We start from the raw sequence: 17,047 nt of genomic DNA, 5'->3' as shown, positions 1-17,047 counted from the left end.
GGTCCCGTCTTCTCAATCAAAAGCCTTTTATTTTACTACAGTGATTCCCAGATTCCCAGCTGGTCCGTTGAGGATTTTGTTTTCACAGAAATAACTTGTTAAATACAAATCTGATTCCAACATGTCAGTAACAGGACAGAATGGGAACCTTTTAAAAGGATGAAGCAACTATTTCAGTGGCTTCTCACTGTCCCCCTGAAGCCTGTGTGAAGGGGAATTACCAATAGTCTGTAATTTATTACTTCCACACTGAGTTTGAGTTATTTGTCGTGTGAAAGATTGCTGAACGGAGTCTTTTACTGTCAGTTACGGATGAGAAGTTGACAAAAATTGGCAAAATAAAGCTGTTCATAAAATAGCACCAGCAATTTGAGTCGGTAAAAGCAAAATTGTGTTTCAAAAGTTTATTTAAACCGCTACGGGAAAATAGATTTTTATGTACTTTTCCAGTCGATCACTTCTTTTCCATAGTGAAATTGGCGGCTTTCACAAATTCAAATATTGTGCCAGGTTGACAGGTTCAACCAATGATTTTTTGTATTTTGTGCTTCGAGGTTCTCTGATTGAATCATGCATGTGAGTTAATGGCTGTGTGGCCTAATGGATAAGGCGTCAGACTTCGGTATATTCCATGATGTTATCAGAAGATTGCAGGTTCGAGTTCTGCCACGGTCATTTTGACCCAAAGGGATTATGCAGGGCTTTGGGGATCGAGTCGGGGACTGAACAGATTGGAAACCCGACATGGACTTAATGGGGCGAATGGCCTCCTCATGTGCTGTCACTGACTTTGTGAGAAGAGGGTGACCAATCAGAAGTGGGCTGGGGTTACAGCGGGCTCAAACTGCAGGAATTCCAGGTCCCTGAATGACTGAGCTGAAACTGATCAGTTTCACTGCAGGAAACACCGTCTCGGGGGAAATAACATCACAAATAATTCCATTTGACTAATTATTCAATTATAAAACAATGAGCAGATGTGAAGGTGTGATGTTACTTTTCACTGTGAGGGGAGAATCCGCCATCTGGATAAATCAGCAACTTTATAACATCATCTGTACGTTTGGAAAAGAAACGATGAAAACTCTCCCCATAACCCTGGTGCGGTGGAAAGGCTCAATTCAGAGATTGGAATATAACGAGAGCACAACATAAATCATTAACTGTTATTTCCGGCATAAAACACACCCCAGCTCCTGTTCCCAGGTCACTGCTGTCCCTATGAGGCGGTGGGTGACTCTGAAAAGAGACTTTGTTTTGTGTTTCTGCAGGAAAACCACAAAGATCCTCCCAGGCAGTGAAACTCATCTTCCCAGAATCTCCATACCAGATTGAAACAGAAAACACAAAGACAGTGAGAAAGTTCCAGAGAGTTACTGAGCATTAAAACCAATGAAATAAACCAATTCTAGAGAGATGTTGGTGCAGCTTTTTCAGAGAGATTGTGGGTGGCTCTTAAAAGAGCCGTTGTGTTTTGAGTGTTTTCACTACATGGTGGAGTTTTACTTGGAGTTGATGTACTTGGTCACTCACTTTGTCCCTTCTCACATTCCGAGCGCTTTATTGGGTGGAAATATTTATTCAGGCAGTTTCAACAGCTCAGAGCCGACATTGAGTCAGAAACCAGAAATGGGAGTACGGGACACAGACAAGGAATTGAGGCTGAACCTTTATAAATCTCACTGGTTATAGGCCTCAGCTAGAGCATTGTTTCTAATTCCATGTTTCATACTTTAGCAGGAATGGCAAGGCCTTAGAGAGGGTGCAGAGGAGATTTACTAGAATGTATCAGAGATGCAGGAATTCAGCTAATGTGGAAAGAATAGGGGTCTGGGGTGTGTGAAGCTGGGGTCCTTGTTCTTAGAGCAGAGATGTTAATGGGGCAGTTAATAGTTGTGTTCAACATTGTGAAGAGTTTTTATAAGAATAAAGAAGTTTGACTGCAATTAGACAGAGCCTTGGTGAGATCACACCTGGAGCACTGTGTACAGTTTTGGTTCCCCTTACCTAAGGAAGGATATACTTGCCTTAAAGGAAGTGTATCAAAGTGTCACTCGATTGCTTCCTGGGATGAGGGGATTGTCCTATGAGAAGAGATTGAGTCGACGAGGCCGATATTCCTCAGAATCAACGGATGGGAATCGGAAAGTTTGCCGATCCAATCTGGAGTCAGACAGGGCTGCCCTCTCTCCCCTGTCTTGTTTGTTTGCTGTATTGAACCCTTTGCTGAGTCTATTAGGATGGATGTGAGCATAAGAGGGGTAACAATCCCAGGCAGCAGAGGCACTCAGGTTAAAACCTCCCTGTACATGGATGACGTCGCCGTCTTCTGTTCGGATCCGCTGTCCGTGCGCAGACTGATGAGCGTCTGCGACCAGTTCGAACTGGCCTCGGGAGCCAAAGTTAACCACGGCAAGAGCGAGGCCATGTTCTTTGGGAACTGGGCTGACCGATCCTTTGTCCCCTTCACCGTGAGGTCAGATTACCTGAAGGTGCTGGGGATATGGTTCGGAAGGGCCGGGGCGTGCACCAAAACCTGGGAGGAGCGAGTAGCCAAGGTACGACAAAAGTTGGGCATGTGGGGGCAGCGATCTCTCTCCATTGTGGGTAAGAACCTGGTCATCAGGTGCGAGGCGCTCACGTTGTTGCTCTACGTGGCGCAGGTCTGGCCCATACCCCACTCCTGCGCTGTGGCAGTCACCTGAGCCATTTTCTGCTTCATCTGGGGACCTAAAATGGACCGGGTCCGGAGGGACACGATGTTCAAATCTCTGGACAAGGGCAGGAAAAATGTACCCAACGTGGCCCTCATCCTGATGACCACCTTCGTGTGCGGCTGCATCAAGCTGTGTGTAGACCTCCAGTACACAAACTCCAAGTGTCACTACGTGCTGAGGTTCTATCTGTCCCCGGTGTTGCGAAGAATGGGCCTGGTCACATTGCCGCGGAACACTCCATGCAGTTGGGCCGTGCCGTACCACCTATCCTTCGTGGAGCAGTTTCTGCGGGAAAACACCTTTGACCACCGGTCCATCAGGCAGTGGTCTGCACGGAATGTCCTCAAGGCCCTACGGGAAAAGAAAACGGTGGATCCTGTTGGATGGGTCCCCGAGCAGACCGTCAAAGTCATTTGGCGAATTCCTCATCACCAGAACTTTCAAACAAGCACCAAGACGTAGCTTGGCTGGTGGTGAGAAGGGCCCTCCCCGTCGGATCCTTCATGCACACCCGAAGTCTCGCCCCCTCCGCACAGTGCCCCCGCGTTGGCTGTGGTGGGGAAGAGACGGTCGCCCACCTCCTCCTGGAATGTGCCTTTGCAAAGCAGGTGTGGAAAGAGGTGCAGTGGTTTTTGTCAAGGTTCATCCCAAGCAGCTCTGTAACACAGGAGTCTGTGCTCTACAGGCTGTTCCCAGGGATGCACACCGAGACAAACATCAACTGCTGCTGGAGGACTATCAATTCGGTGAAAGACGCCCTTTGGTCTGCCCAAAACTTGCTGGTCTTCCAGCGCAAAGAGTTGTCCACGACCGAATGTTGCGGACTGGCACATTCCAAGGTCCAGGACTACGTGCTGAGGGACGCACTAAAGCTTGGGGCAGCCGCAGCAAAGGCTCAATGGGGAAAGACCACAGTGTAAGGTCCCCCCCACCAAGCTGAACTGAGGGGCTGGATCCATGGGAAACCCCTCGAACTGTATCGTTAATATTCTCAATTGCTGCAAATGTAAAAGTGTAATTGACATGACAATTGTGAAACGGAAGGGTTGGGAAGAAACTCATGACAGTATTGAAGGAAACTGATCTCCCTTGCAATGTTTGTATTTTTTGGTGCTGTTTGAAACTGTTTGGCAATGTAATTTTTGCAGATTTTTATGAATAAAGTATATTTTGGAAAAAAAAAATATTCCTCAGAATTTAGAAGAGTGAGAGGTAATCTTACTGGCACCTAAACATCTTAAGGGATTTAACAGGGTAAATGCTGGGAGGATGTTTCTTCTGGCTGCGGATCTAGAACTAGGGATCACAGTCTCAGTATAAATGGCTCAATCATTTAGGACTGAGAAGAGGAGAATTTTTTTTCACTCAAAGCATTGTGAATCTTTGGAATTCTCTATGCACAGTGGTTAGCACCGCAGCCTCACAGCTCCAGTGACCTCGGTTCCGTTCAGGGTATTGCCTGTGCGGAGTTTGCAAGTTCTCTCTGTGGCCGCGTGGGTTTCCGCCGGGTGCTCCGGTTTCCTCCCACAGCCAAAGACTTGCAGGTTGATAGGTAAATTGGCCATTGTAAATTGCCCCGAGTGTAGATAGGTGGTAGGAGAATGGTGGGAATGTGGTAGGGAATATGGGATGAATGTAGGATTAGGATAAATGGGTGGTTGTTGGTCGGCACAGACTCGGTGGGCCGAAGGGCCTGTTTCAGTGCTGTATCTCTCTGTGACTGTAGAGCTGTGGATGCTCAATCATTGGGTATATCCAAGAGAGAGATCGATAGGTTTTTGGATACGAAGGGAATCAAGGGATCTGTGCTAGTGTGGTCAGATGGAGTTGATGTAGGAGATCAGCTGTGATCTTATTGAATGGCAGAGCTATTTCGATGGGCCGAATGGCCCACTCCTATTTTTTATGTAAAGTTCCATTCCTCTCAGGGAATATTTTATTTTCAAAAAGAGAAATACTGCACACACTGGAAATCTGAATAATAACAGAAGATTCTGGAAACATTCAGCAGTTCCAGCAGTATCTGTGGAGAGAGGAAGGTAGGAGCAATGTTTCAGGTCTATAGAAGGGTCACAGAACTGGACCACTAACCCGAGCTTCTCTTCTCCACAGTTGTTTCCGGACTGGCTGAGTGTTTTCAGTATTTTAGGCTTTTTCTTTCTGTATTTCATCCTTTTCCCATTTGACTATTTGCTGTGAAACTTTCAGCGTTGTGCTCAATTCTTTGTGTCGTTGTGTTTTCTTTATTTGAAGTAATGTAAATAGTATCCTGAAATGAATTTGCCAAATGGTTGGGCAAATTGTTACAACCAGTTTTGAGCAAGTTCTCCACATACACGGTGAAGGATTCCTTCACATTTGCGAAGACCATCCAGGACTTGCATATCGATAGCAATGCCGTGTCCATGTGTTCATTTGACATTGCTAGCCTATTCACCAATGTACCACTTCAGGAAGCCATAGATATTTGCACTGCAGTGCTATATCATGGTGATCTAGACCCGTCACCATTGTGTGAATCAGTATTCATTGAACTTATGAACTTGGCAACTTGCACAGTTGGGTTCAGTTTTATTGACACCATGTATCGCTGGTGTTGCCATGGGATTCCCTCTAGGCCCAGCTCTCACAAACATCTTTGTTGGATTCCATGACAAAACTGTTTTTAAGGGAATGACACCTAACCTCCGACCTCTTGCATATTTCCAATATGTAGATGATACGTTTGCTATATTTGAATCCGCAGTTGCATGAAATAATTTCCTTGCACGTCTTCATGGGCTCCATCCTACACTCAAATTCACCTTTGGAATGGAGCTGTCAAATGAGTTCCCTTTCCTTGATGTACTAGTTGAGAAATCTGCTAAGTGGTTTTGTACCACGGTCTACCACAAACCTACCTTCACTGGTCAATACACGCGTTGGGATTATTACAGTTCCACGCGCTATAAGATTGGTCTTATCGACAACCTCATAAATAGGGCTGAGCCATTTGCTCACCATGCAAGCTTGATGCTGAAATAGGGCGAATCAAAGACATCCTGCATTACAATGGCTACACTGATCAGATCATTTCTATCTGTATATCGCACAAACTTATAAACGGGCTGAAGGACGTCATTTTGAGCCCTGAAAAGTGCCCAGTCTCCCTCAAATTACCCTGGAAGGGTAATTTATCCCCAGTATTTCAGTAACAGGTGAAGCGAGCTGTTTCCTGCTGTTACTATGCAGGAGCAACAAGTGTGGTGTTCACCACTAACAGGATGCTGCTGTCAAGCAAAAGATACGTCCTGCCTATCACACAAATAAGTAACGTGATATATGAATTTCAATACCAGTGTGATGCTAGGTTTCTAGACCGTACATCCCAAAACTGGCGGATTGTATCAAATAACATGTCCCTTCCGCTGTTCGCAATGGGCCCTACCCAACCAACCCGTGCTTGCAAAACTCAAAACACAGTATCCAACATGAGATGTGATTCCACAATAGGACAACATTTGCTAAATAATTCTCAGTGTGCTAAGAATTACGTTGACAACCAATTTAAGACTGTCAGTAGGGCTCACAGTGTGGTGCATTGGTGTGTACTATAAGCTACATATATTAATACACAGGGCCCTGTTCTTTGCAGACAGAAAGAACATGCACACATATTGTGCCAGTTTCAGCTAAACAAAATAAGTGACAGCCATTCACTGGCTCATTCCACAGGGCAATGCCTTGACCAATCAGAGTCAAGCTGCCTGGTTTAAATTTCAAACAAAACTGGGCAGTTATCTGTCAGTTACCATAAACTGGTGCATTCTGAATGGCAATGCCTCGCCCAATCAGAGTTCACTTGCCAACCAATCAGCACTCTCTTCTCATACAGAAGAAAGTTGTTGTTGTCCCTTAAATTGGTATTCTTGTGGATTGCCCTGCTGAGTGCAAGACGAAAACAACTGGCTACCAAAGTTTGGACAACATGTCACTATTTTCACGAAATGATTACTTTTATTTTCAATATAAAAATATAAAGCAATATGAGTGTAACATTTACAGACAAATTCTATTACCTCACATTGCCTGATTCTTTCACACTGACAGACTATGTGAACTACTGTCCCGATTTTGCAGTTCTCACTTCCAGTTAGCAAATGTCAGCAATCTGTGAAACTGTGCAGTTTACAGACCAGACCGTCAATCACAACATGCAATAATTGTTCAGCTTATGTTGGACTGGTGGGATTTAGAAATACTAGGAATTGAGATGAGCTGTTATTGTATTTAATTATTTGTTTCATGGGATGTGGACGTCGCCAGCCAGGCCAGCATTTATTGCCCATCCCTAATTGCCCATGAGAAGGTGGTGGTGAGCTTCCTTCTTGAACCACTGCAGTCCATGTGGGGTAGGTACACCCACAGTGCTATTAGGAAGGGAGTTCCAGGATTTTTACCCAGCGACAGTGAAGGAATGGCGATATAGTTCCAAGTCAGGATGATGTGTAGCTTGGAGGAGAACTTTCAGGTGGTGGTATTCCCATGCATCTGCTGCCCTTGTCCTTCTAGGCAGCAGAGGATGCAGGTTTGGAAGGTGCTGCCTGAGTAGCCTTGGTGTATTGTTGCTGTGCATCTTGTAGATGGTACACACTGCTGCCACTGTACGTCAGTGGTGGAGGGAGTGAATGTTGTGGACGGGGTGCCAATCAAGCGTGTTGCTTTGTCCTGGATGGTGTCGAGCTTCTTGAATGTTGTTGGAGCTGCACCCATCCGGGCAAGTGGATAGTATTCCATCACACTCCAGACTTGTGCCTTGTAAATGGTGGACAGGCTTGGGGAGTCAGGAGGTGAGTTACTCACCGCATGCTTCCTACCCTCTGACCAGCTCATGTAGTCACACTATTTATAAGGCTACTCCAGTTCAGTTTCTGTTCAATGGGAACCCCCAGGAAGCTGATAGTGGGGGATTCAGCGATCGTAATGCCGTTGAATGTCAATGGGAGATCGTTAGATTCTCTTTTGTTCGAGATGGTCATTGCCTGGCACTTGTGTGGCGCGAATGTTACTTGCCACTTATCAGCCCAAGCCTGGATATTGTCCAGGTCTTGCTGCATTTCTACATGGACTGCTTCAGTATCTGAGGAGTCGCGAATGGTGCTAAATTTTGCAATCATCAGTGAACATCCCCACTTCTGACCTTATGATTGAAGGAAGGTCACTGATGAAGTAGTGAAGAAGGTTGGGCCGAGGATACTACCCTGAGGAGCTCCAGCAGTAATGTCCTGGAGCTGAGATGATTGACCTCCAACAATCACAACCATTTTCCTTTGTGCTAGGTACGATTCCAACCAGTGGAGAGTTTTCCTCTTGATTCCCATTGACTCCAGTTTTGCTCTGGCTCCTTGATGCCATACTCAGTCAAATGCTACCTTGATGTCAAGGGCAGACACTCTCACCTCACCTCTTGAGTTCAGCTCTTTTGTCCTTGTTTGAACCAAGGCTGTAATGAGGTCAGGAGCTGAATGGCCCTGGCAGAACCCAACTGAGCGTCATTGAACAGGTTATTGCAAAGCAAGTGCCCCGTCGATGACATCTTCCATCACTATACTGATGATTGAGAGTAGACTGATGAGGCAGCAATTGGCTGGGTTGGATTTGTCCTGCTATTTGTGTACAGGACATACCTGGGCAATTTTCCACATTGCCGGGTAGATGCCAGTGTTGTAGCTGTACTGGAACAGCTTGGCTAGGGGCGCGGCAAGTTCTGGAGCATATGTCTTCAGTACTATTGCCGGAATATTGTCAGGGCCCGTAGCCTTTGCTGTATCCAGAGCCTTCAGTCATTTCTTGATATCACGTTGAGTGAATCGAATTGGCTGAAGGCTGGCATCTGTGATGCTGGGGACTTCAGGAGGAGGCCGAGATGGATCATCAACCCGGCACTTCTGGCTGAAGATTGTTTCAAATTCTTCATCCTTGTCTTTTGCACTGATGTGCTGGGCTGCCCCATCATTGATTTGGGGATATTTGTGGAGCCACCTCCTCCTGTTGGTTGTTTAATTGTCCACCACCATTCATCATTGGATGTGGCAGGGTGTCGATCTGATCCGTTGGTTGTGGGATCACCTAGCCCTGTCTATTACATGCTGCTTCTGCTGTTTGGCATGAAAGTAGTCCTGGGCTGTAGCTTCATCAGGCTGACGCCTCATTTCAAGGTATGCCTGGTGCTGCTCCTGGCATGCCCTCCTGCACTCTTCATTGAATTAGGGTTGATCCCCCAGCTTGTTGGTAATGTTAGAGTGGGGGAATATGCCGGGCCATGAGTTTATAGAATGTGGTTGACTACAATTCTGCTGCTGCTCATGGTCCACAGCACCTCATGGATGCCCAGTTATACATTGCTAGATCTGTTCAAAATCTATCCCATTTAGCACAGTGGTAGTGGCACACAACACGATGGAGGGTATCCTCAATGTGAAGACGGGACATCATCTCCACAAGGACTGTGCAGTGGTCAATCCTACCAATACTGTCGTGGACTGATGCATCTGCGGCAGGCAGATTGGTGAGGATGAGGTGAAGTATGTATTTCCCTCTTGTTAGTTCCCTCACCACCTACTGCAGACCCAATCGAGCAGCTATGTCCATTGGGACTCGGCCAGCATGGTCAGTAGTGGTGCTACCGAGAGACTCATGGTGATGGACATTGAAATCCCCAATCAGACTACATTCTGTGCCGTTGCCACCCTCAGTGCTCCCTCCAAGTGGTGTTCATCAGTCTCTTGCTGTCTCTTGCTGGTTTGCTCAGGACCTTTCTCTGTCTGTTCCTTTTTGGATCCTGATAATATCTTCCTGGTTTTCTGTGTGTCTTTCTCTGTCTGTTCCTTTCTGAGTCCTGATAATCTCTTCCTGGTTTTCTGTGTGTCTTTCTCTGTCTGTTCCCTTCTGGGTCCTGATAATATCTCCCTGGTTTTCTGTGTATCTTTCTCTGTCTGTTCCTTTCTGGGTCCTGATAATCTCTTCCTGGTTTTCTGTGTGTCTTTCTCTGTCTGTTCCTTTCTGGGTCCTGATAATCTCTTCCTGGTTTTCTGTGTGTCTTTCTCTGCCTGTTCCCTTCTGGGTCCTGATAATATCTCCCTGGTTTTCTGTGTATCTTTCTCTGTCTGTTCCTTTCTGGGTCCTGATAATCTCTTCCTGGTTTTCTGTGTGTCTTTCTCTACCTGCCTCATTGTCGGTGCTGTTACTCCGTGTCCTTGTGTCATTGTGCAGTGAGGGTGAGTCCGTCAGCACGTGTGTTGCTGAGTCCGGGATTCTTAAGAAATCCGACAACAATCCGATTTTTATAAAAACATTGGGGAAATGAACATATTTCAATAACGGGCAGCTAAAATTTAAAACAGCAATTAGCAGAGTAGCGCAGCGGAAGCGTGCTGGGCCCATAACCCAGAGGTCGATGGATCGAAACCATTCTCTGCTATTCATGTTTTTGTAGTAACACAAATTGTTTCCTTTCAAAACATCAAGTGTTTACCCATAATAACAAGATGCTTCCAAAGGCACTCTTTTGCAATCAGCTTCTTCCTTCTACTGAACACATCAATCAGTAACAAATCACTTTTGCTCACACGAACACAAGCTGCAAACACGGACCAGCCGAGTCTCTCCCACTTTGTCAACCCCTTCCTGCAGAGCCTCCTTTCCACCACCAGATGGTGATGTTGGCCACAATTAAACCAGGACAAATGGTCACAGTGAGGAGACGGTCAGCAACAGAAAATAAAACAATAACAGGGAAAACCTTTGCACAACAACAGGGTACATCTTTGCACAACAGAAAACATATTTACACACCAGGAAATACCTTTAGACAACAGGGAGAATACAATCATACAAATGCCTTGTTTCTCCATCTGAGTCTCGTTGTTTCTCTCTCTGTCCCTCACTTTTGCTTCCTCACAGTCTATTGGTTTTCTGTGTGTTTTTCTCTCTGTCCCGTTGTCGATGGTGTTACTCAGCGTCCTTGTAACATTGTGTAGCCAGGCTGAGCCTCCCAACACCTGTGTTGCTGTAATAAAACCAGAAAACGCTGGAAATGCTCAGTTGGTCTGGCAGCATCTGTGCAGAGAGAAACAGTTAACAGTTCAGGTCTGTTTCCTTAGCTCACATTAACTTTGTTTCTTTCTCCACAGATGCTGCCAGACCTGCTGAGTATTTCAAGCATTTTCTGTTTATGTTTCAGATTTCCAGCATCTGCAGTATTTTGCTTTTGTACGTGTGTTGCTATGTCTGGGACTGTTTGAGTGCAATGCTATTGCTTTATAAACAGCGTTGAAACAAACATTTATCTCACTAACACACGGCACTAATACACAGCTGGATATAAACAGCAGCCTGCAGCAGAGGGTGCAGTGGAAGTTTATTAACACAAATAATTCACCAGCACTATATTTACTGCTGCCCACAATCACACCACGCTTCATCTTAACACGTTTTACTCTTTATTTACATCAACTTCTTCCTTCCAGTAAACACTTCAATTTGGAACACAGCTTCCAAATCACCTTTATTCACAAACCCGAACACACACCAGCCCAGACTTTCCCCTTTCTGTCAACCCATTCCTGCATCACTGCCTCTCCACCAACAGTTGTTGCTAGAATCATACAATCATAGAATGGCTACAGCACAGAAGGAGGCCATTCGGCCTGTCGAACCCGTGCTGGCTCGCTGTTAGAGCAACTTACCTCATTTCACTCCCCAGTCAGTTCAATTTTGGAGGTGGGAAAACTTCTCGAAAGAATAATTCGGGACAAAATTAATAGTCCCATGGACAAATGTGGGTTAATTCAAGAAAGCCAGCATGGATTTCTTAAGGGAAAATCATGTTTAACTGTCCTGCTGGAGTTTTTTGATGAGGTAACAGAAAAAGTTGATGAGGGCAATGCTGTTGATGTGGTGTACATGGACTTTCAAAAGGTCTGGCAGCATCTGAAAGGTCACTGACCTGAAACGTTAACTTTGCTTCTCTCTGTACAGATGCTGCCTGACCTGCTGAGTATTTCCAGCATTTCTTGTTTTCATTATGGCACAGAGTTCCCTTTTCAAACTTACAGAATTAACCACAATAATGTACTCTGAGATTCAAGTTAAATATCAGCCCAATATTTACACACATTATGAGTTTATAAGTTTCAGTATTAATTCCCATAGTGCATCCTGACATATACATTAGATATAACATAACATAAGAACAGAAGAAATAGGAGCAGGAGTAGGCCATTCGGCCCCTCAAGCCTGCCCTGCCATTCAGTAAGATCATGGCTGATCTGCCCCAGACCTCAACTCCTCTTTCATGCCAGCTCTTCATAGCCCTCAACTTTCCAATATTTCAAAAATCAATTTACATCCTCTTTAAATACTTTCAGTGATTTAGCCTCCAATAATGTCTGGGGTAGAGAATTCCAGACATTCACTCCCCTCTGAGAGAAGAAATTCCTTTGCATCTCAGTTTTAAATGAGTGTCCCCTTATTCTGTAACTATGTCGCCTAGTTTGAGATTCCCCCACTAGTGGAAACATCTTCTCAACATCGACCCTGTTAATAAAAACAAGAAATGCTGGAAATACTCAGCAGGTCTGGCAGCATCTGTGAAGAGAGAAGCAGAGTTAATGTTTCAGGTCAGAGACCCTTCTTCACCCTGTTAAGCCCCCTCAGAATCTTGTACGTTTCAAAAAGATCACCCCTCATTCTTCTGAACTCGAATGAATAACCTGTTTAGCCGTTCTTGATAAGTCAACCCCTTCATCTCAGGAATCAGCTGAGTGAATCTCTTTTGAACTCCTCCAATGCCAGTACATCCTTTCTAAAGTCTAAATCTCAAGTGTGATATCAGATTGAGAGAATCTGAAAGATAGTATAACCTGAGATACAAACTGAGATTTCAGTTTAAAACTCCCCCGGATTGTGAAACTAAAAGATACAATAGCAATTTAATTTGTATAGACTGTGCTTTGGATCATATTCCAGCCCTCATACAGTATCAGACTGGAAGATACTGTAGCAATTCCATTAGTGCAGACTCAGCTCTACATTACAGAGCAGGGAACATATTTAAACAACCCGGAACACTTTTACACAAGACGGATCATATTTACACAACTGAGAAGATCTTTACCCAACAGGGAACCATTTTACACAATAACAGAGAACATCTTTACACAACAGCGAATACAGTAACACAACAGAGAACATATTACACAGCAGGAAATATCTTTAAAAGAACACAGGGAACATCTTTACACAACAGAGAACACAATTACATAAATCATCAGTCTTTCGCTGTCTCTTGCTGGTTTGCTCAGTCCCTTTCTCTGTCTGTTCCTTTCTGGGTCCGAATGATCTCTACCCGGTTTTCTGTGTGTCTTTCTCTGCCTGCCTCATTGTCGGTGCTGTTACTCTGTGTCCTTGTGTCATTGTGCAGTGAGGGTGAGTCCGTCAGCACGTGTGTTGCTGAGTCCGGGATTCTTGAGAAATCCGACTGCAATCCTATTTTGATAAAAACATTGGAGAAATGAACATATTTCACTAACAGGCAGCTAAAATTTAAACCAACAGTTAGCAGAGTGGCGCAGCGGAAGCGTGCTGGGCCCATAACCCAGAGGTCGATGGATCGAAACCATTCTCTGCTATTTATGTTTGGTAATAACACAAACAGTTCACTTTCAAAACATCAAGTGATTCCCCAGAATAACAAGATGTGCTCGATTGCAATCAGCTTTTTCCTTCGAGTGAACACATCAATCAGTAACAAATCACTTTTGCTCACACGAACACAAACTGCAAACACGGACCAGCCGAGTCTCTCCCACTTTGTCAACCCCTTCCTGCAGAGTCTCCTCTCCACCACCAGATGGTGATTTTGGCCACAATAAAACTAGGACAAATGGTCACAGTGAGGAGACGGTCAGCAACAGAAAATAAAACAATAACAGGGAAAACCTTTACACAACAACAGGGTACATCTTTACACAACAGAAAATATATTTACACAACAGGAAATACCGTTACACAACAGGGAGAGCACAATCATACAAATGCCTTGTTTCTCCATCTCAGTTTCGTTGTCTGTCTCTCTCTCTCCGTTCCTCACTTTTGCTTCCTCACAGTCTATTCGTTTTCTGTGTGTTTTTCTCTCTGTCCCGTTGTCGATGGTGTCACTCAGCGTCCTTGTAACATTGCGTAGCCAGGCTGAGCCTCCCAACACCTGTGTTATAGAACATAGAACAGTACAGCACAGGACAGGCCCTTCGGCCCACGATGATGTGCCGAACCTTTAACCTACTCTAAGATCAAAACTACCTACATACCCTTCATTCTACTATCATCCATGTACCTATCCAAGAGACGCTTAAATGTCCCTAATGTATCTGCTTCTACTACCACCGCTGGCAGTGCATTCCATGCACCCACCACTCTCTTGTGTGAAGAACCTACCTCTGACATCTCCCCGAAACCTTCCTCCATCACCTTAAAATTATGCCCCCTGGTGATAGCCCTTTCCAGCCTGGGAAAAAGTCTCTGGCTATCCACTCATCATCTTGTACCCCTCTATCAAGTCACCTCTCATCCTTCTTCGTTCCAATGAGAAAAGTCCCAGCTCCCTCAATCTTTCTTCGTAAGACATGCCCTCCAGTCCAGGCAGCATCCTGATAAATCTCCTCTGCACCCTCTCTAAAGCTTCCACATCCTTCCTATAATGAGACGACCAGAACTGAACACAATATTCCAAGTGTGGTCTAACCAGGGCTTTATAGAGCTGCAGCATAACCTCGCGGCTCTTAAACTCAATCCCCCTGTTAATGAAAGCCAACACACCATACGCCTTCCTAACAACCCTATCAACTTGGGTGGCAACTTTGAGCGATCTATGGACATGGGCCCCAAGATCCCTCTGTTCCTCCACACTACCAAGAATACTGTCTTTTCGCCTGTATTCTGCATTGAAATTCAACCCTCCAAAATGAATCACTTCACACTTTTCCAGGTTGAACTCCATCTGCCACTTCTCAGCCCAGCTCTGCATCCTGTCAATGTCCTGTTGCAACCTACAACAGCCTTCCACACTATCCACAACTCCAGCAACCTTCGTGTCATCGGCAAACTTGCTAACCCAGACTTCCACTTCCTCATCCAAGTCATTTATAAAAATCACAAAGAGCAGAGGTCCCAGAACAGATCCCTGCGGAACACCACTGGTCACCGAGCTCCAGGCTGAATACTTTCCATCTACTACCACCCTCTGTCTTCTATGGGCCAGCCAATTCTGTATCCAGACAGCCAACTTTCCCTGTATCCCATGCCTCCTTACTTTCTGAATGAGCCTACCATGGGGAACCTTATCAAACGCCTTGCTGAAATCCATATACACCACATCCACTGCTCTTCCTTCATCAATGTGTTTTGTCACATCTTCAAAGAATGTAATAAGGCTTGTGAGGCATGACCTGCCCCTCACAAAGGCATGCTGACTGTCTCTAATCAAACTATGCTTTTCCAACTAATCATAAATCCTGTCTCTCAGAATCCTCTCCAATAATTTGCCCACTACCTACGTAAGACTGACTGGTCTATAATTCCCAGGGTTATCCCTATTCCCTTTCTTGAACAAGGGAATAACATTTGCCACCCTCCAATCATCTGGTACTACTCCAATGGACAGTGAGGACGCAAAGATCATCGCCAAAGGCGCGGCAATCTCTTCCCTCGCTTCCCGTAATATCCTTGGCTATATCCCGTCTGGCCCCAGGGACTTATCTGTCCTCATGTATTTCAAAATTTCCAGCACATCCTCCCTCTTAACATCAACCTGTTCGAGCATATCAGCCTGTTTCACGCTGTCCTCACAAACGACCAGGTCCCTCTCACTAGTGAATACTGAAGCAAAGTATTCATTTAGGACCTCCCCTACCTCCTCCGACTCCAGGCACAAGTTCCCTCCACTATCCTTGATCGGCCCTACCCTCACTCTGGCCATCCTCTTGTTCCTCACATGAGTGTAGAACGCATTGGGATTTTCCTTAATCCTCCCCGCCAAGACTTTTTCATGTCCCCTTCTAGCTCTCCTAAGTCCATTCTTCAGTTCCTTCCTGGCTACCTTGTCACCCTCTAGAGCCCTGTCTGATCCTTGCTTCCTCAACCTTAAGTAAGCTTCCTTCTTCCTCTTGACTAGCTGTTCCACATTTCTTGTCATCCAAGGTTCCTTCACTCTACCATCCCTTCCTTGCCTCATCGGGACAAACCTATCCAGCAGTCGCAGCAAGTGCTCCCTGAACAACCTCCACATTTCTGTCGTGCATTTCCCTGAGAACATCTGTTCCCAATTTATGCACCCCAGTTCCTGCCTAATAGCATTGTAATTCCCCCTCCCCCAATTAAATATTTTCCCATCCCGTCCGCTCCTGTCCCTCTCCATGACGATAGTAAAGGTCAGGGAGTTGTGATCACTATCATCGAAATGCTCTCCCACCGAGAGATCTGCCACCTGGCCTTGTTCGTTGCCAAGCACCAAATCCAACATAGCTTCCCCTCTAGTCAGCCTATCTACACAAACAGGTCAGTGGCAAGTGGTCCAGAGGAAAACCACAAAGAAAAAACATCCCAAAGCCACCACCCAAACCAGTGGCAAGAGGAGGCTCTCTTCTGAATCAGACTGCAACAACTCCTCTTCACTGGACGGGGAAATGCTGGAGCGACAGCCCCTTCAAAAGAGGCGGCAGAACTCCGAGATGGATGGTAAAGCATCCCAGCCCCCGGGCACTGGAAGCTGTGATGGGCCCGGCGTGGCCCAACCCCAATGCCCCACACGTAACGACGTGGCCAACGCATCTCAGCTCCGGGACACCGGGAGCAAAGACACGTCTGGCGCACCTGAGCTCCGGGAGACCGGGAGCTGTGATGTTTTCGAGGAGGAACAGATGGAAGCAGCTGAGGACAACCCAATCCTCTCTGCCTACAAGACCCCCCCGATGTCACCCGAGCGGCACAAACCCTGCATGAAAAATCAGGAGGGGTTTCTGAGCCCAACCAACGGGAAACTGCTTGCGCACACGATGGGTATGCAGGAACATCCCGAAGGACTGGGACTAGCGAGGACAAATGGTATGGGAAGCAACAACTAATTTTTAGTAAAAAATGGGTGTAAGAATTGCTTCCATTAATGTGCGTAGCATTAAATCTACTACGCGATGTGTTTCAACCTTGGATTACCTTACCAAGGTCAAAGCTGACCTACTGTTTCTGCAGGAGTGTGGAATACCACACCTCAGCACCTACAGGCAGTGGTCGCGATG

At 45.7% G+C, this 17,047-nt stretch overlaps 2 non-coding genes and 1 pseudogene across 2 annotated transcripts; 2 read left to right on the top strand and 1 right to left on the bottom strand.

Moving 5' to 3' along the window:
- LOC137350407 (histone H2A-like) overlaps nt 1–17,047 on the bottom strand; it is a 171,001-nt pseudogene that overhangs the window by 14,505 nt on the left and 139,449 nt on the right.
- trnam-cau (transfer RNA methionine (anticodon CAU)) lies at nt 10,105–10,176 on the top strand. Its single transcript has one exon. It is a non-coding gene; the product is annotated as a tRNA-Met (tRNA).
- trnam-cau (transfer RNA methionine (anticodon CAU)) lies at nt 13,316–13,387 on the top strand. Its single transcript has one exon. It is a non-coding gene; the product is annotated as a tRNA-Met (tRNA).

Source organism: Heterodontus francisci, chromosome 35 (assembly GCF_036365525.1).
Source record: "Heterodontus francisci isolate sHetFra1 chromosome 35, sHetFra1.hap1, whole genome shotgun sequence".
Taxonomy (NCBI): Eukaryota; Metazoa; Chordata; class Chondrichthyes; order Heterodontiformes; family Heterodontidae; genus Heterodontus; species Heterodontus francisci.
Note: the sequence above shows the minus strand (reverse complement) of the source record. Positions and strands in the feature narration are given on the sequence as shown.